The sequence below is a fragment of the Pelophylax lessonae genome, assembly GCF_965119305.1.
Source record: "Pelophylax lessonae genome assembly, chromosome: 7".
NCBI lineage: Eukaryota > Metazoa > Chordata > Amphibia > Anura > Ranidae > Pelophylax > Pelophylax lessonae.
Genome location: NC_138774.1, coordinates 212096981 through 212116137, shown reverse-complemented (window position 1 = coordinate 212116137; position 19157 = coordinate 212096981).

Below are 19157 nucleotides of genomic sequence, written 5' to 3'. Positions count from 1 at the left end.
TGCACTTTCACTTTGCCTTGAATGTCATTGCCTATGCCTTCTCTGGCGGAGGGATCTCTTATCCTCCGCGGCTCCGCCCACGGCCGGCACTCAGCTCTGCTCCACTCATCCTGCGACGAGAGACAGAGGCTGCCTGTGCTGTGTGAGACTCGTCATTGTGAGTTACTCAGTGAGTGACAGCCAAGCTCAGCTTAGCAGCTACAGCGGTGTAGACTGTAGTAGGCTGTCAGAGGAGAGGAGGAGGCAGCTGGTTTTTAAAGTGTTAGTTTAGCAGTCCAGACAGGAGGAGGACACAAGTGTTTTACAACAGGTGTGTGCTTGAGGGATGGCTTTGGCATGAGGGGGGAGCAGGAGGACACTGTCTCTAGCCGCAGCGCCAGCACATACATGGCATGGGGGGGGGCACTGTCTCTGACAGAGACAGTGCCCCCCCCCCGATGCCATGTATGTGCTGCAGTCAGAGACAGTGCCCTCCCCCCATGCCATGTATGTTCTGCACTGCAGTCAGAGACAGTGCCCCCCCCCACATGGGGGGCACTGTCTCTGACTGCAGCTCATACATGGCATGGGGTGGGGGCACTGTCTCTGATGCACATACATGACATTTGCATGGGGGGGCACTGTCTCTGCAGCACATATATCATGTATGTGCCGCAGAGACAGTGCCCCCCCCATGCCAATTCCATGTATGATACATGGCATTGGAAGGGGGGCACTGTTTCTGCGGTGCATACATGGCATTAGCATGGGGGGACTGTCTCTGCAGCATATACATGGCATTGGAAGGGCACTGTCTCTGCAGCAGTTACATTGCATCGGCATGAATGCCACTGTCTGCTGCAGAGACAGTAGCATTCATGCCGATGCAATGTAAGTGCTGCAGAGACCGTGCCATCCATGCCGATGCCATGTATGTGCTGCAGAGACAGTGTCATTCATGCCAATGCCATGTAGGTGCTCTACAGCGCACCTACATGCCATCGGCATGGATGGCACTGTCTCTGCAGCACATACATTGGATTGGCATGGATGGCACGGTCTCTGCAGCACATACATGGCATCGACATGGATGGCACCATCTCTGCAGCACATGCATTATGGCATTGCATCAATGGCATGGATGGCACTGTCTCTGAAGCACAATATGGCATGGATGTTACCATACACACGACAGAGTTATCATAATGCTGATGATCTTAACCAGTTGCTGACTGCTCCGTAGCAGATTTACTGCTACAGGGCCTTCGCGCTGCACAGGATCATATATATATATATATATATATATATATATATATATATATGAGATTCTACATTTCCGGGTATTGGAGCCGATCACAGACATCCCAAGTCTCCCGCGACTTGCGGGAGTCTCCCACCTTTGGCTGGCGGCTCACGGACACCCGCAACTGCCGTGCGATCTCCCGGCTGCCGCAGGAGACTTAGGATGTCTGCCGAAAGAGAGACCAATGGCGATGGAGCCGAACACTGCAGCCAGAGGATGACGTCACCGCTGTGAGCCGACCGACACTCTGATGGTATGGGATGGCTTGGTCCAAGCATCACACGGCCTTCAGTAGCCGAGTGCGGCCCGTCCCATACCATCGGATTGTCGGTCGGCTCACAGCGGTGACGTCATCCTCCAGCTGCAGCGATGGGCTCCATCGCCGTTGATCTCCCCTCCACCTCTTTGCCTGGACAGAGCCCTTTGTGTGTCTACAAGCGGACCGCTGGAAGTCCCCCACGGTATGTTACACAGTCCACTGGGGTTAGCATTACAAGGTACAGGTTATCCTTTTTCTCCCAGCACTCCCAGCCTTTTTTTAGACAGTTGCAGGATTGGCTCCTGTTCGGCTCTATCCACTGACCAGAACACTCGGCTTGTCTTAAAGGGTCAGTGAAGCAGAAAACACATGACAGTATTATTATTTTAACTGTTTCCCTTGTTCATCTTAATAAACAGTAAGTTGTTTAACTTTATTTGCAATGGCATTAGTATTTTTCATCACAGCCCCAAGCGTCTCCTGGTGAGACTCCCAAGCGACTCTCTGTTATGTGTATTTTCCTAGCATCCTCGCGGTCCCGAGGTTGATCCTCTCTGGCAGCTATAGGCACATGATTATCACAGCGCTTAGTCTCTTTTTTTGGGTTTTAGATACAGGAAGCAGCAGCTCTGCTCTCTACTGCAGCCACTGCTTCTTCCAGAGTACCCGCATGACCAGCATTACCCGCAAGCAGTAACCACCAGCATTACCCGCCAGCAGAAACCGCACCAGCAGTACCCGCCTGCAGTAACCGCCAGCAGTTTTAGAAAAGGTATGTGCATTAGCGTGTGTAAATTGTTACAATATGTTTTTTAATAACTAGTTGTGTTTTGTCATAATATGTCATGTCCTTGTTCATACATGTATGAATAAGGGCATGACATTTTCTAGCTACCTAAGTCACAGGTACTAGGGGTGCAACTATCCCCCAGCACATAACTGTAAATATCCCAGCATGTGCAGTGTATCTGACTCCTACCACCATCACCACTTCAAATCACTGAAGTGGTCATGGTGGTTAGAGTGTTCCTTTAATATCTCTCAGAAAAAGTAAACCTCTGTATACTGGTTCAATTTCATTTGAAGTAACCCTCTATATACTGATTCAATTTCATTTCATCATCCTCTAGTTGTGTTAAATTAGTGCGGGGGAGTCGCGGCGCGGTAAGGGCGCGGCGGCGCGTGGGGGTGGGGGGTCGCGGCGCGCAGTGCCACCCCCCTTTGAAATGAGTTTGCCACCTCCCTGAAATTCGTTTTTGCAGGTTGGGATGTCTGCGATCAGCGGGTCCGGCGGACTCGATCGTTCTGTACAGAGGCAGAACGGCAGTGTGCCTATGTAAGCAAGGTAGATCTCTCTTCTGTTTGTGTGGAAGACATTGATTCTGTGTTCCTGGGATCTATGCCTTCCATTAGTAAAAGCACTTCCTCCACAAGAAAACACATGTCAGGCACACATTTAACCCTTTGATTGCCCTGATGGTACCTTCTTCCCAGCCAGTGTCATTAGTAGTGACCGTGCTTATGTTTAGTACTGATCATTGTATTAGTGTCACTGGTTTCCAAAAAAAAGTGTCAGTTAGGTGTCCGATTTGTCTGCTGCAATATCACAGTCCTGCTATAAGTCACTGATTGTGGTCATTACTAGTAAAAATAAATAAAAAATTCATACATATATCCCCTAGTTTGTAGATGCTATAACTTTTACGCAAAACCAATCTATATACGCTTATTGGAATTTTTGTTACCAAAAATATGTAGCTGAATACATATTGGCCTTAAATTGATGAAGAAATTTTTTTTATTATTATATTTTTTTTTTTATTAGATGTGTTTTATGGGAGGAAATAAAATATTTATTTTTTTTTATTATTGTTTATAGCACCACCAAATGAAAGCTCTATTTGTGGGGAAAAAAGGACATACATTTTATCTGGGTACAGCATCGTACAGCCGCGCAGTTGTCAGTTAAAGCGGAGTTCCACCCTAATTTTATACTTACCTCCATCTTCTCGCTCCGGGTCACCTGAAAAAGAAATGGATAATCGCATATTTTTTTTTTTTTTTACTTTCCTCGTAGCGAAGAAAATATACTTACCTTACTTCCTTCTTCCTCCTTCCTCGGCCGCGGCCCATCGTCACTTCCTGGCTCTGCAATGATTCCTGGGAGCTGAACGTCATCGCTCCCAGGAATCATTGCGCCTGCACCGGCCCCGACGTCACTTCCGGGGCGCGTGCATCATCCCCTTCTAAACAGCTTCTGGGCATGCCCAGAAGCTGTGAAGGGATGACGCGCGCACCCCGGAAGTGATGGCGGGGCCGGCGCAGGGCATCGTGGGACCGAAGAAGGCGGAAGAAGACGCGGAAGAGGATCTCGCTGGCTTCAAGCTGCCCACATCTGAGATGGCAGCGCTGGACAAGACGTTTTCAAGGTAAGTATTTGTCCTAACAGGTAAGTGCAACCCGGGACAGATCAGAGGCTAGCCATTGTGGAATGCACTAGCCCTGACTGTCCCGGGGGTATTTAAAAAAAAAATAAAATTCCAGGGTGGAACTCCGCTTTAAAGTAACACAGTGCCGTATTGCTAAAAATGGCCTGGTCATGAAGGGGGGTAAATCTTCCAGAGGGCAAGTGGCCTGCCTGTGTTGCTGTTTTGTTATCAAGGCTGCTTTCACATGGGGTGGAATCTGCTTGTTCAATGAGGGATCTGTCCACTGATCCCCCACTGAGCGAAGTGGGCAGATGACAGGTCCGTCTCCACTCAGCTTATGCAGAGCGGACACGACACAGCCCACTCTGCTTTAAGGGAGGCTGGTGTAAACAAACTGGTTATCTGTTTATACCCGACTGCCCTCCAATCTGATCTGCTGGACGAAGGGGAACAAATCCATTTCTGAATTGTTTAGCGGATCAGATAGATATGACCCAAATTTAGGATTCTGGCTGTGGATATTGAGAACCAGAATGATTTCTCCCTGTTTCAGGTCGATCCAAAAATGTATCCACACAAGTCTGGATTTCAGAAGCGCAAGGAGAGGAAAGAGCGAGAGGAAGAACAAGAAAATATAAAGAAGAAAAATCTAATCTTTCACTATTTTAGGAAGCCAGAAACCACCCAGGAACATAATGTTGAACCAGAAACATCCTCAAAACAAGATATGGAACATTGTGAGATGCTCGCTATATCTGAAGATGTGCAAGAAGAGTGTATGCCTGAAATTCCAAGCTGCTCCACTGAGAGTGTTTTACCTGAGGAAAGTGTGTCCTCATGCACCCAGTCTGCTGCAAGTATAGAAGATGCCTCCTCCACTTCATATCCCTTGGAAATTTTGAGCGATTTAGAAACTTCATGCAGCTCCTCTTTTGCCTCAAATTCTACAGGTCCTGTTCCTATAGATTTGTGTGAAATAGATTGGAAAGATCCAGCACTGTGGCCAGAAATTCTTCAAGACAAAGAAAGAGCGCAAATTGTGCTTTCTGGATTGATGACTGAAGAGGAGCTAAAAAAGATGGCATGTCGTATGACTTTGGACAGTGATGGACGTTCATTTACAGAGTATCTTTTATTTTCAAAATCCTTAAATGGACGCGAGAAGATTTTGAGGGACTGGCTTCGTTGGAGTGATTCCAAACGTGTATTATACTGCATCACTTGCAGAGCTTTTTCTTTGAATTATTACCATAGGAAGGATGGAAGTATACTATGTAGGAGAGAAGGCTTTGACCCTTCCAAAAACACATGGCATCGACTTTATACAAGATTGCCAGAGCATGAACGTTCTGCTCAACACCGAAAGAACTACTTAAGTTGGCGAACTTTACAGAGGTCCACAGGCGGACAAGGTGTGGACTTTGAGATGCAAAGAAATTTGGCAAGAGAAGCAGAAAAGTTTGCAGCTCTGTTGGAAAGGCTTCTTCATGTTACCTTATTTCTGGCCTCACGGAATTTAGCTTTTAGAGGATGTTCTCAAAGAATTGGAGACATTAATAATGGTAATTTCCTTGGAATTCTCGAACTTGTTGCAAAATATGATAGTGTACTTAGGGAACATTTGGAAAAAGTGAAACATAGCCAGGAAACAGGGAAGCGTCTACCTGCACATTATTTATCATCAGCCACGCAAAACGAATTAATCGATGTATGCGGAAGACGTGTTTTGAATGTCATACTTTCTGAAAGGCGACAATCAATTTATTTCTCAGTGATTTGTGATGCAACACCAGATATATCCCATATGGAACAGAATGTTATTATTATACGATATGTGCACAGAGATCTCGTGAAAAGAAAATGGGGCATTCAAGAAAGGTTCCTGGAATTCTTTGATTTCTTTGAGAAGACTGGTGAAGAAATTGCTGAAATGATGCTATCAAGATTGTGTGAACATGGCATCGATGTCAAAGACTGTAGAGGTCAAGGCTATGATAACGGAGCCAACATGTCTGGAAAAATTAAAGGTGTAAAATCCAGAATCCAACAAAAGTATCCAGCAGCCTTGTTTTGTCCATGTGCAGCACACTCATTAAATCTTGTTGGTGTACATGCAGCTTCAAGTTCCCCTGAAATGAAGACCTTCTTTGGGAGTGTAAATAGGCTGTATGTTCTATTCAGCAGCAGTCCTGAGAGATGGAGCTCTTTATTAGATGAAGTTGGTGGTTCTTTACATGGCCTTAGTGACACGAGATGGAGTTCCAGGATTGAAGCAGTAAGGCCAATTGCACAAAAGCTTCCAAGTATCCTGAAAGCTTTGGAAAGAGTTATGGAAAGTAAAAAACTGACAAGTGCTGCACACTCTGAAGCAGAAGGGCTGCTGGATTATTTCTCCTCTTTCCGTGCAATTCTTCTTGCTACAGTCTGGGTTAAGGTCCTGCAAAGTTTTGAGGAACGAAATAAAATCCTTCAGTCAAGGTCTGTATCTATTGACCTAGGTGCAGCCAACATCAGGGCTTTGTCTGAGGAGATGAGGATGCTACGGGATAAGTGGCCAGCTCTACTATCTGAGGCTAAGGTTGTTGCTGACTCCATGGAGATTCCCAAGGAGCTACTGAATGCTCACCAGCTTCGTAAAAAGAAGGCTGATAAAAATATTAAAGATCTGGATGTCGAACATTTTTTCAAAGTCAGTATGTTCTTCCCAGCAATGGATGTCATCATTTCAGAACTGGATCAAAGGTTTAAATCAATGGAAGATGTCTGCAAGCTCTTTGCTCCCATCTTGAATCTGAGGACTCTTTCAGAAGAAGAACTAAAAACTTCAACAGAAATGCTGATCTCCACATACTGTGATGACTTTACTGATTCCCTACTAACGGAGCTACAACACCTTCAGAAAATATATGAAGAAACATTTGCCAATCAACTGGGTCCCTTGGAATTATTAAATTCAATTTATGAGCTTCAGCTTGAAGGGATTTTTGGTGAGGTCTGTATTGCCCTTAGAATTTTTGCTACCCTTCCACTCTCCGTTGCAGAAGGAGAGAGAGCGTTCAGCAAGTTGGCCTTAATAAAAAACTATTTCCGTTCAACCATGGGCGAGCAACGTCTGAACAGTCTGGCACTTTTGTCTATTGAGCATGAACTTGCAAGCCAGCTGAATTTTGGAGACCTTATAAATGAATTTGCTGAAGCAAAAGTACGAAGGATGTCTGTTACAAATCTGTAACATCTTTGGCAAAGTGATAAAGGACTAGTGAAACTGGTCAGTGTTTCTTTTTGACCCTGTTGCATCTATTTCAGAGAGGGATTTTGCTGTTTTGGGACAGTGTTAACATTATCAAGTTTGGATACTTCCTTATCACATTCACATTATTTTTTGGGTAATGCCATAAATATGTGTATATATGCAGGCTGTGAATTTGTATATTTTATTTCCAGGGAGGCCGACATTACCACCAAATGGAAGTGACTGGTCAAACTTTCTTTCAGTTTTAACATGTTTAATCTTTTGCTGATCCAGCTTTTTGCTTCAAGATTATTCAACAGCACTCTGAACTTGGGTTGTTTGACCCCTGTTGTTTTTGGGCCCGTTGGCACATGTATGTTTAGTTGTTGCCTACCTTGAAAAACATCTGAAAAAAAACCACTTCAAAGTCACCTGTAACACCCTCTGCTCAGGTATGAATGCAGGCTTTATGGCCACCAGGTAAAGAAAGAGGGAAACAACTAATGCAGCCACACATCTAAGAAATGGTAAGCTGCAGTATAATGTTTGTATTTGGGTTTAATACCCACTTCAAGCATCTTTGTTTTTTGAACAGGAAACTGCTTTTGAACATTTGCTTGACCTGTATTTCAAGTATTATATGGTAGAGTTTTGCACCAGAGTGTCTTAAAGAAGTTTGAATATTACATGTGGTCTAGCAGAGCTCTCCCACCTCATCTGGTGATTTGGGTGGGAAAATGTTTTTCATACATTTTATGTACTATGGCACTTTTATGGGATTTTGGTACAGTAAACTATCTTTAACGAGACCTGGCTTGTTGTTTTTTTTCCCCACCTTTTTCATTTGTTTAATCTCCCTAATTTTTTCAAAATACTGTTTAATTTATTCATTAAAGGTTTTTATTACATATAGATATTAAAGAGGTATGTTCTCATCCTGAAATCAGTATTCCTTTTGGATAATTAAACTTAAAACTGTCTGGAGGAAGGTAAATATCACTTGAAGACAAAACTGCACTTTGTTTAAAGGCGGGGCCTAGGGAGGGGCCGGGGGTGGGGCTGGGATGTGACCAGGGGCGGGGTTGGGGTGGGGCCATGGGTGGGGCTTAGGGGGGCCCCATCAGCTAGGCTGTACGGGGCCCCATGATTTCTATCAGCGGCCCTGCTGCCAGCACCCCATCCATAATAGGGTGACACCACCCTCCAGGAAAAGCAGCAGTGTGCAACATATGTACAAGCAAGATAAGCATGGGATCAGTAACTGCAAAAACAAAAATACCTAAAATCTTTGGGCCCATCTAAGAGTTCATCATATTGAATTGTATCATGCAGCACAGAAAAAACAAAATGAATATCAATGTGACTTTGAAATACCTCCTCCACTATCCCAGGCAACAATAAGAGAGATATTTGTGAAAAAAAACAGATGTCACTGTCTAGATTCAGATGGAAGATCCCAACTGCTGGACAGAGTAATCACAGAGATGATTGTCACTGATAACCAACCATTTACAATGGTGTCTGACTCAGGATTTAAGCGGTTGATGTCCATGCTTGAGCCAAGCTACACACTGAAGAGTGAGAAGTATTATCGAACCAAAATGCGGGCAAACCTACAACAAAAGGTAGTTGATAAAGTAAAGGCTATGCTGCAACCAGAGAATGCTGGCAACTCGCTCTCATTCACGACGGACTGCTGGTCACAAACAGAGTCTGAGTCACAACTCATTCTTACATGCCACTTCATTGACAGCTTATGGACAAAAAGGCAATTGGTGTTGAATACAAAAGTGATGCAAGGATCCCACACAGCTGAGTACAGTAGAGAAATGTTTCTAGGCATGCTTGAAGAATGGGGAATCAGCAAAGACCGAGTGATGCTTGTACAACTTAAGAGACAGTGGAGCAAACATGCCTAAAGGAGTGAGGCTTGCTGATACGTCAGACCTCTGTGTCGTCATGGCACACAACAGCCTCCAACTTTCAAATGATGGTCTGTCAAGCCAAAGAGCTTTGCTTAATATATGTTTTGAGAAGCATGAAGAAATTAAACATGTTGTGCTTGCATGTCTTTCGAATCCTTGATACAAGAACCATGCTTTCTCTTCTGATGATGTATTGGCTAAGTCGAAACAATGGCTGACAGAAGATATGGAGGTGCAGGAGGTTCCTGGCCAAAAGAAAAGTCCAGAACACTACTTTTATTAAGAGCAGCATGCTGAAAAAACAGACAAATATCCAAAAATATGTCAACAAACAGAAGAGAATCTGCTTCATCATCGTCAAATTGATCAGGACATTTTCTGTGTTTTATTGGGACCTCATGTTGAGGATTAAATTTTTTCTGAATCTACAACAATGAGCCTGGATGATGAACTTCATCTCTATTTGAAAGAAGCCATAATTGACAGAAGAAGTCATCCTCTTCAGTGGTGGAGAGAAAATGAGGCACGCTACAAAAGACTTGCTTCCCATGCTAGAAGATACCTCTCTCTCTCTGCTCCTCTGTCCTCCACTCCTGAGCATGTTTACAAAGTTTCAGCATTGTTTGAACAAAACAGAAGACCTTTAACAGGGGACCATGGACATGTTGAAATGTTCTGCTTTCTGGATTATAATATTGTTCTACTTAACTGGGAGTATTGAAAAGAGTAGTGTCCACTCCATTCCACTCCAATCCACTGTCTGTTGCCTACCTTTTCTAGCAGTTTTGCACTGACTGCTGTAGTTGCAGTGAGTACCCTACTGTTACGAATCCAATCCGCTGTCTAGCTGTTGCCTAACTTTTTTCTAGCAGTTTTGCCCTGACTGCTGTAGTTGCAGTGAGTGCCCCACTGCAGAGGTAGTCTGCTGAGTGACTCCAATCCACTGTCTAGCTGTTGCCTAGCTTTATTCTAGCAGTTTTGCAGTGACTGCTGTAGTTTCAGTGAGTGCACTACTGCTAAGAGTCCAATCCAATCCACTGTCTAGCTCAGTGGTTCTTAACCTTGTTGGAGGTACTGAACCCCACCAGTTTCATATGCGCATTCACCGAACCCTTCTTAATTGAAAAAATAAAATATGATTTTTTCAAATTCAAAACATAGGTATATATTTAGATATATATTTATACATGAACAAAACCATTAAAAAACACAACCATAAAAAAAAAAAAGGCTCCATAGCTCAGGGGTTAGAGCACTGGTCTTGTAAACCAGGGGTCGCGAGTTCAAATCTCGCTGGGGCCTCCCTGCAAGTGTTGGCGACTGTATCTCAAAAAACAAAACCATTAAGAACAAAGAACAAAACCATTAAAACATGGGGTGTCAGGAGGGCACACACTGGGGTGGGGGGGGGTTGGGAGGGCATACCATGGGGTGTCAGGAGAGAACACACTGAGGGGGGAGGTGTTGGGAGAGCATACTATGGGGTATCAGGAGGGCACACACTGGGGGGGGGGGGCTGGGAGGACATACCATGGGGTGTCAGGAGGGAACACACTGGGGGGAGGTGTTGGGAGGGCATTCCATGGGGTATCAGGAGGACATACACTGGGGGGGGGGGGTTTTGGGAGGGCATACCATGGGATATCAGGAGGGCACACACTGGGGGGGTTGGGAGGACATAGCATGGGGTGTCAAGAGGAAACACACTTTGGGGAGGTGTTTGGAGGGCATACCATGGGGTGTTAGGAGGGCACACATTGGGGGGAGGTGTTGGGAGAGCATTCCATGGGGTATCAGGAGGGCACACACCAGGGGGTATTCACAATGCTTTATTGAGCTAAATGAAAAGGACATGCATTTCCATCTGTCAGCTAACAGCACCTCTATGCTAAGCTGCAGTAACTCAGCAGACGTAGCATAGAGGTGCTTGTAAACTAATCCACCATGTACAGCTAGCTGAGCCTACCTCCAGGAACATTCACTCGGCTCCCTCTGCTCAGCTGCTCACACTTCCCTCTTCCAGGCGGGCGCGATCTCCGTGGTCAGGTACATCCCCATCCCGCCCACTCACGCAGCAAGCAGCCTGCAGGAGATAGGCTGGAAACCTGCTGGGGGAGGTACAGGGGGCGGAGTGTCAAGTGTCTATGTGTAATGGCTGTGAGTTGTCCCGACCGCAGCTCTGATTTCCCGGGGTGCGCTCGGCCTCACAATCAGTAATATTTTCTCGGGGGGAGCAATTGCCCCTTTGTCCCCCCCCCCCCCCCGCCGAACCCCGGAGACTGACTCACCGAACCCCTGGGGTTCGATCGAACCCAGGTTAAGAACCACTGGTCTAGCTGTTGCCTAGCTTTTTTCTAGCAGTTTTGCACTGACTGCTGTAGTTTCAGTGAGTACCCTACTGCAGAGGTAGTCCACTGACACCAATCCAATCCACTGTCTAGCTGTTGCCTAGCTTTTTTCTAGCGGTTTTGCACTGACTGAACTGCATTTGTTGCAGTCAGTGCCTTATTGCAGAGGGTAGTCCTCCACTGACTCCAGTCCAGTCTAATCCACTGTGACGTTGTGTAGCTGTTGCCTTGCTCTTTTTCTAGCAGTTTTGCACTGACTGCACTGCATTAGTTGCAGTCAGTGCCTTACTGCAGAGGGTAGTCCTCCACTAACTCCAGTCCAGTCCAATCCACTGTGACATTGTGTAGCTGTTGCCTTGCTCTTTTTCTAGCAGTTTTGCACTGACTGAACTGCATTAGTTGCAATCAGTGCCTTACTGCAGAGGGTAGTCCTCCACTGACTCCAGTCCAGTCAAATCCACTGTGACATTGTGTAGCTGTTGCCTTGCTCTTTTTCTAGCAGTTTTGCACTGACTGAACTGCATTGGTTGCAATCAGTGCCTTACTGCAGAGGGTAGTCCTCCACTGACTCCAGTCCAGTCCAATCCACTGTGACATTGTGTAGCTGTTGCCTTGCTCTTTTTCTAGCAGTTTTGCACTGACTGAACTGCATTAGTTGCAGTCAGTGCCTTACTGCAGAGGTAGTCCTCTTCCACTGACTCCAGTCCATCCCATCCACTGTATGTGTATTTTGTGTAGCTGTTGTTGTTGTCTAGTTTTTTTTCTAGCTGTTTTGCACTGACTGCACTGCAGTAACATATTGCAGTGTGTGAGTCCACTATTGCAGCACTTTTATCATAAAAGTTTTATGCATTAATGTACAATCGGGATGTGAAATGCAAAGCAAATGTCCCTGGAATTGAAGTTTTCATATCCATTTTTTTTTTTTTTTAAATTTTATTTATTTATTCAAAAGAGACAATGAAAATATTCCAGTACATCATTTCAAGTCCAATCTACATTATAAAGCATTCAACACAAGATTATTTCCAGCATCATCTGTTAAATTAAATCTAGATTATAGGACTTAATTGATACAATTAACTAAAGTCATCGGTACTCTCCATTGTCCCTGATATTTTCTAACGTTATTTAATAAAACAAGAAAAAAAAAGATGAGAGAAAAAAAAAAAATTGGGAAAGGAAAAAGAAGAAAAAAAAAAAGAAAAAAAAAAACAAATATAAAAATAAAAATAAAAAAAATATAAATCAAAAGTCTCTCCCTCTCCCCTCCCCCCTCAACTGTTATCCCCTCCCCCCTCAAATGTATGAATACTTTAGCTCTTTATCCTTTATATCATCAATTCCTGTCTCTACATAATACTCCCCTAAATTCGTAAGTCAGAATCTCTAAATGGGGTTATACATATATGTCCTCCTCTCATTTTATATTCCCAAAGGTCTCTGTTTATAAGCTTCCTCTTTTTCTTCTCTTCTATTCATTTCACTTTCCCTTTTATATTTCCTTCAAAGGTACTCTATGAACTGCTCCCTTGAAGGGAGGAGATGTTCTTGGGAGTAATGTAAGGGGGGTTCCTCGGTCCACGGAGAATTCTCCTAAGTTTAGTAATCCCCTCGCTCAAATCAACCTCCCCCAAATCCTATTTCTAAGTGTCTTCCCCTTCCCTTGGTGTTCCCTATTGTGTTCCTTATATTCCTTGTATCTGTGTAATCCTGTGTCATGTGATACTGTGTTTATTTAAAATTATCATTAGTGTTCCAAGGCTACCTACAGTTAAATAGTCTTGTTAGCCAATACCTTTTAAAATGGTGCTACTATGTGTTTAATATAAATATTGTGCCACAACAGTAAATATAATTCCACTGAAAATGTGACGTGGTTAACTGTGATATAAAATGCAAAACGGAAAAAAAAAAAAAAAAAATTAGTTATGGGGAGGAGGACAAACCCTCCCATCCACTTGTGCCAATTGAATCCACTCGTGACCCATCCACACCCCTTGTGTAAAAGAGAGAAAAAAAAAAAGAAAAATCCCCTCCTCCATTTGGGGGAGTGTCCATTGATGCTCCTATTGTATTCTCCGTGCTATCACGGTGTTGTCTAAATGTTCTCCCTATGAGTCTGATATCTTCCCTTACCCCCATTTATTTTCTACTAACTAAGGGGAAGTGAAATGGGCTCTCCCTTCATCTGAAACTATAAACTGATTCCATAATGTCCATGTTTTAGTGTATAATTCGTGTTGGCCTCGTGTTGATAGAATCAAGTCTTCATATTTATTCATTTCTTCTACTTTGTTTATCCACATGTTAATAGTCGGCGAGTTAGTTTCTCGCCAGCACAGGGGTATGCACGCCTTTGCCGCATCCAATAGATGGCGAATGATAGAATGTTTATATTGCCTATCCGACATATCCGGAGCGTGAAAAAGAAAGAAAACAGGTTCGTCCGGTATTATGTGTTCTGTAAATTTCTGGGAAATCTCTCGCACCTGTTTCCAAAAGTTATCGAGTTTAGAACATTCCCAGAAAATATGTAGTAAAGTCCCCTTTTCTTCTTGACAGCGCCAGCATCTATCTGAATTGTTCGGTGAAAATATATGTAAGCGTGTTGGTGTGTAATACCATCTAGATATCAATTTATAGTTTGTCTCCTGTACCCGTGTACAGATGGAGGATTTAAATGTAAATTGTAAAATATGTTGTAATTGTCTTAATGAGAACTTATAATTTAATTCTTTCTCCCAGTTATCTATGTAAGATGGTCTATAGTCTGATGTTGGCGTGACTATTAGGGAGTAAACCTTTGATATTACATGAGATATCGTTCCTGTTTGTGTACACATCTTCTCATATGTGGTTAGTGGCCTATCAAATTCCCGTGGGGTACGCTGTGATTGTAAAAAATGATGAAGTTGGAATGCTTTCCAATGGTCTAATCCATACCCCTCTTCAGGGGAGGTCAATATAGCCACCGACACCCAAGAGCCTGATCTCAAAAAGTGGGATGCCTGATAGATCCCCCTGTCTCTTAATCTACAGAAAGTTTTCTCCTGATATCCCGGGGCAAACTGTGGATTCCCTAAAACAGGCGTTAATGGTGAATGCCTTGTCGAGAAAACCGGGTTATGAAAAATTTTTGAACATATCCGGATCGTTGTACCTACAGTCGGGTGGCGTTTCATATCTCGTGGTAATGAGCCGAAGCACCATGGTGCTCTATTCAGCGGTATATCACATTGCGCCTGTTCTATACTAGGCCATAGTTTAATCTCATTATGACGGTTCCAGTCTATAAGTCTGCCTAGGTGAACTGCGTGGTAATATCTTAATATATCTGGAACCGCTAAACCACCATAGTTTTTAGGAAGATGAAGTAACTGTTTCTTAAGTCGCGGTCTCCGTTGGGCCCAAATAAATTTTGAAAATACTACCTGTACCTGTCGGAAATAGATGGAATCGAAATAGGTAAAGCCTGAAGGAGATAGAGGAATTTCGGTAAGATGTTCATTTTAATTATATTACTGCGACCAAACCAGGAACTAAGTCCTGTACGCCATCTCTGTAATTGGTCTCTTATTTTATTCAAAAGTGGTGGAAAATTCATCTTAAATATCTGAGAAGGCACAGGTGGTAATAAGGTCCCCAGATAAAAGACCCCTGATTGGGGGAAGTGGGTTGGGTTAGGGGAGGGAGTCTGGAGAGTCCTCACCGGCAACTTCCAACCTTTACCCTATTAGGGCACGCGTCTAGGTTTTTTTTGGGTCGAGGACCACTATACGCCATATTTGCCCAATTTTTTTCTTTTTTCTTTTTTTTGATCTTAGGGTTCTTTTTTGGGTTTTTTTCCCCCTTCTTTTTTTTTTTTTTTTTTTCCTTTTTTTTTTTTCTTCTCTCTCTCTCCCTATCCACAACATGAATACTATTAAAATATGCTCACTAAACGTCAAGGGATTGAACATACCGGAGAAAAGGCGGATGCTAATCTCTGAATTAAAAAATGCACATATAGATATAGCCTATATACAGGAAACACATTTTAAGGAAGTAAGAACACCATTACTTAAAAATAATTTTTTCCCCTTGGTGTACCATTCTACCTGCGTGAATGGTAAAAACCAAAGGAGTGACAATAATGATCTCAGGAAAGGTGCCATGGACATGCTCACAGGTCTGTGCCGACCCAGAAGGTAGATTCCTTTTTTTGAAAGGAAATATTGGGAGTATCAGAGTAACGTTAGCCTCAGTATACGCACCAAATATTCAGCAGGATGTATTCCTAGTAAGATGTTTGAATCAGCTTCAGGAATTTCAGGAGGGTCAGCTTATTCTGGGAGGGGATCTTAATATGGCTCTAATTCCATCTGAAGATACATCAGTAGGAACTACTTCTTTACCCCCCAGAATCCGAAAGCGAGTGGCAACACAATTACATAAAAAACAGCTGATCGACATATGGCGTTTACTACATCCTGGAGAAAAGGATTATACCTTCTACTCCCCTCCACATACATCATACTCGCGGATTGATTATTTTTTAGTCCCACATGCACAACTACAATCTGTACAGTCTGTAACAATCGGTTCTATTACGTGGTCCGACCACGCACCATTGACACTAATATATACATTATCAGATACACCCCTAATCAGATCACAGACATGGTCATTGAACTTGAGCCTCCTACAAGATAAGACGGTGATTAGCGAAGTGGAGAAGGAACTCACACATTATTTCCAAACTAACTCAGATGAAGAATTAAGTCCGGGGGTGATATGGGAAGCTCACAAGGCAGTAATTAGGGGGGTATTTATCAAACATGGAGCTAGATTGAAGAGACAACGTATACAACAGATGCCTGAACTTCTACAGACTTTACATGATTTAGAGTCACGACATAAACACGCACCTACAGCAGAATTGACGAGAGAGCTTACTACAATACGCAAACAGATAGTGGATATATTACAATATAAAGCCAAAGCAGCACTACAGAGAACCTGTAGGGTGATGTATGAATCAGGGGACAAGTGTGGGAAAGTGTTAGCTAGAACCTTACATGACACACAAACGAGAACCTATATTCCTAAGATCATATCACAAGCAGGGCAGAAAGCTGAACGACCTGAAGACATAGCACGGGACTTTCGAAAATATTATCTGTCACTCTATAATTTGTCTCCGCAGCCCATTGACCCGGAAGTAGTGATTAATTACATTTCTAAATCAGGTATGTTAAGATTAATAGAGGAGGTGAGAGAAGAATTATCTACCACTATCTCCCTGATGGAACAGCAATTAAAAACACAAAAACAGGAAAGGCACCAGGGCCGGACGGGCTGCCAATACAGTACTATAAGACCTTTTTCCAAATTCTCGGCCAACAAATGATAGATATTTTTAATAAATCACACACAGATACCCCGTTTCATAGAGATACGTTAAGAGCACACATAACTGTTCTGCCAAAGGAAGGGAAGGACCCTACAAAATGCCCTAGCTACAGGCCTATTTCATTATTAAATGTAGATCTGAAATTATTCTCAAAAATCCTCGCCAACAGACTACAACCTCACTTACCTACTTTGATACATCTAGATCAGGTGGGCTTTGTACCCACCCGAGAGGCACGGGATAACACTGTAAAGGCTTTAAATCTTCTGCATGTAGCGTATAACTCTAAACAAGCATGTATATTTGTCGGGACGGACGCGGAAAAAGCATTCGACCGGGTCAACTGGAACTTTATGCCCGCGGTATTGAGATATGTAGGAGTGGGAGAAAGGATGAGAGAATGGATACTACAGTTATATTCAGCCCCTTCGGCCCGAATTAAAGTAAACGGGGTTCTATCTGAGAGCTTTGGTATTTCAAATGGCACACGACAGGGGTGTCCGCTATCACCCCTATTATTTGCTCTTACTTTGGAGCCCTTTCTGTGCACTGTTAGAAATAACCCCGATATCAGTGGCATAAAACTGGCAGGCACCCAACAGAAAGTATCCGCATATGCAGACGACATATTTTATTTAATCTTACCAACCCTCTGATTTCTTTACCAAACTTACTACAGGAATTTAGTCTATATGGTATAGTGTCTAATTTAAAGATCAACCTGAGTAAGTCTGAAGCAATGGGAGTAGGAACTTCACAATCTCTGAAGGCACAACTGTATACAAATTTTAATTTAAAATGGACAGACTCGGCCTTCATATCCGTTTTTATGCAGTTAAGGTGTGAACAACGAGCACTTAGTGTGAGGAGAGCCCCCTTTCTCTCCTCATTGACACACTGACTTTGACAGCAGCGCCCGCTGCTGTATCTCAGCCAATCAGGAGGGAGAGTCCCGGACAGCAGAGTCTCTCGTGCAACATCGCTCGATCGAGATGGGGCTCAGGTAAGTGATGGGGGGGGGGGGGCTACTGCAAAAAGAAGGTTTTTTTATCTTAAAGTGTTACTAAACCCACAACAGTAAAATCAGTCTGTATATGCAGTCTAGCATACTTGTTATACTCACTGTGGAACCTAAGGGGTTAATCCTCTGCATTGTGTAAAAAGTCTGTTTATCCTGTCTTCTCTGATCCTCCCCTTCTTCCACAGTCACCAATCCCTCTCCTGATAAGGCGTAGCCTTTGGGGACACTCTGCACACGCTCAGTTTAGTTTGTATTGCTAGAGAGTTGTTTTTTTTGTTTGTTTTTTTTCTTGGAGAGTGCATGTGATCAGCACAGGGCCAATCAGCACTGTCAGACAGAGGTTAAAGGGTCATGCAGCCTTATAGGACAGTCAGAGGAGAATGAAAACTCCTCTTACAAGCTTAAACTAGGCACTGATAGAAGTCACAAGACTGCTATATACTGCTGATGAGAAAAGGTATTTAGCAGTTTATATTTACTAAAATAATTGTATTTCCATGTTGTGTGTACTGTGGGAGACCAGATATAGTGAATGCAGGCTCCTGGGTTTAGTAACACTTTAACGCATAGAATGCATTAAGATAAAAAAAAACTTCTGCCTTTAGAACCACTTTAAGAACATGTATGCCCCTTGTGTGCCTTACACCTGAGGCCACCACAATGATATAGAGTGGCGGTAGGACCTCAGACAGATAACCTCGTTTTACAGCTGTTTTGTGTGTCCTTAGGAGCTTGTATAGATAATATATAGCGGCCTTCATTATGTAGTCAGAAGAAAAAAAACATATATAGTGCTGCTTCAGGGAAAAAGACGGAAAAAGACTGCAGAAAGTTGGCCACGATAATGAATTATAAAATCTGGTTATCCCTTTGTATCACTCTAGTCACAGTCATTCTACTTCTTCCTTCGAACTGCTTAAAAAGTGTTGCAATGTTTCCACTCCTAGTGATAGTGCCACCGCGCAGCTCTTAGCGCTACTATAGTTGCCTCTCTTTGATTGGCTCAGCTGGGAAAACACTGCTGCCAATGGCTGACAGGAGTTCACCTCACCTCAGCACAGTGGGCAGGCACCAGAACTATCAGTCGGGGCGGTAACTCTGATTTTCTTACCCCTGACCCCCTCCTTACTCCTGACTCCTGTCTTATACATTCCTGACCTCTGAACTATTCATTACATGCTACTGACCTGTGCGGTCTTCAGCTCCTTACCCGAGCACCGGCCAAAATGTATACTCCTCTGACAGGCCTAACCTAGCCCAGCCAGC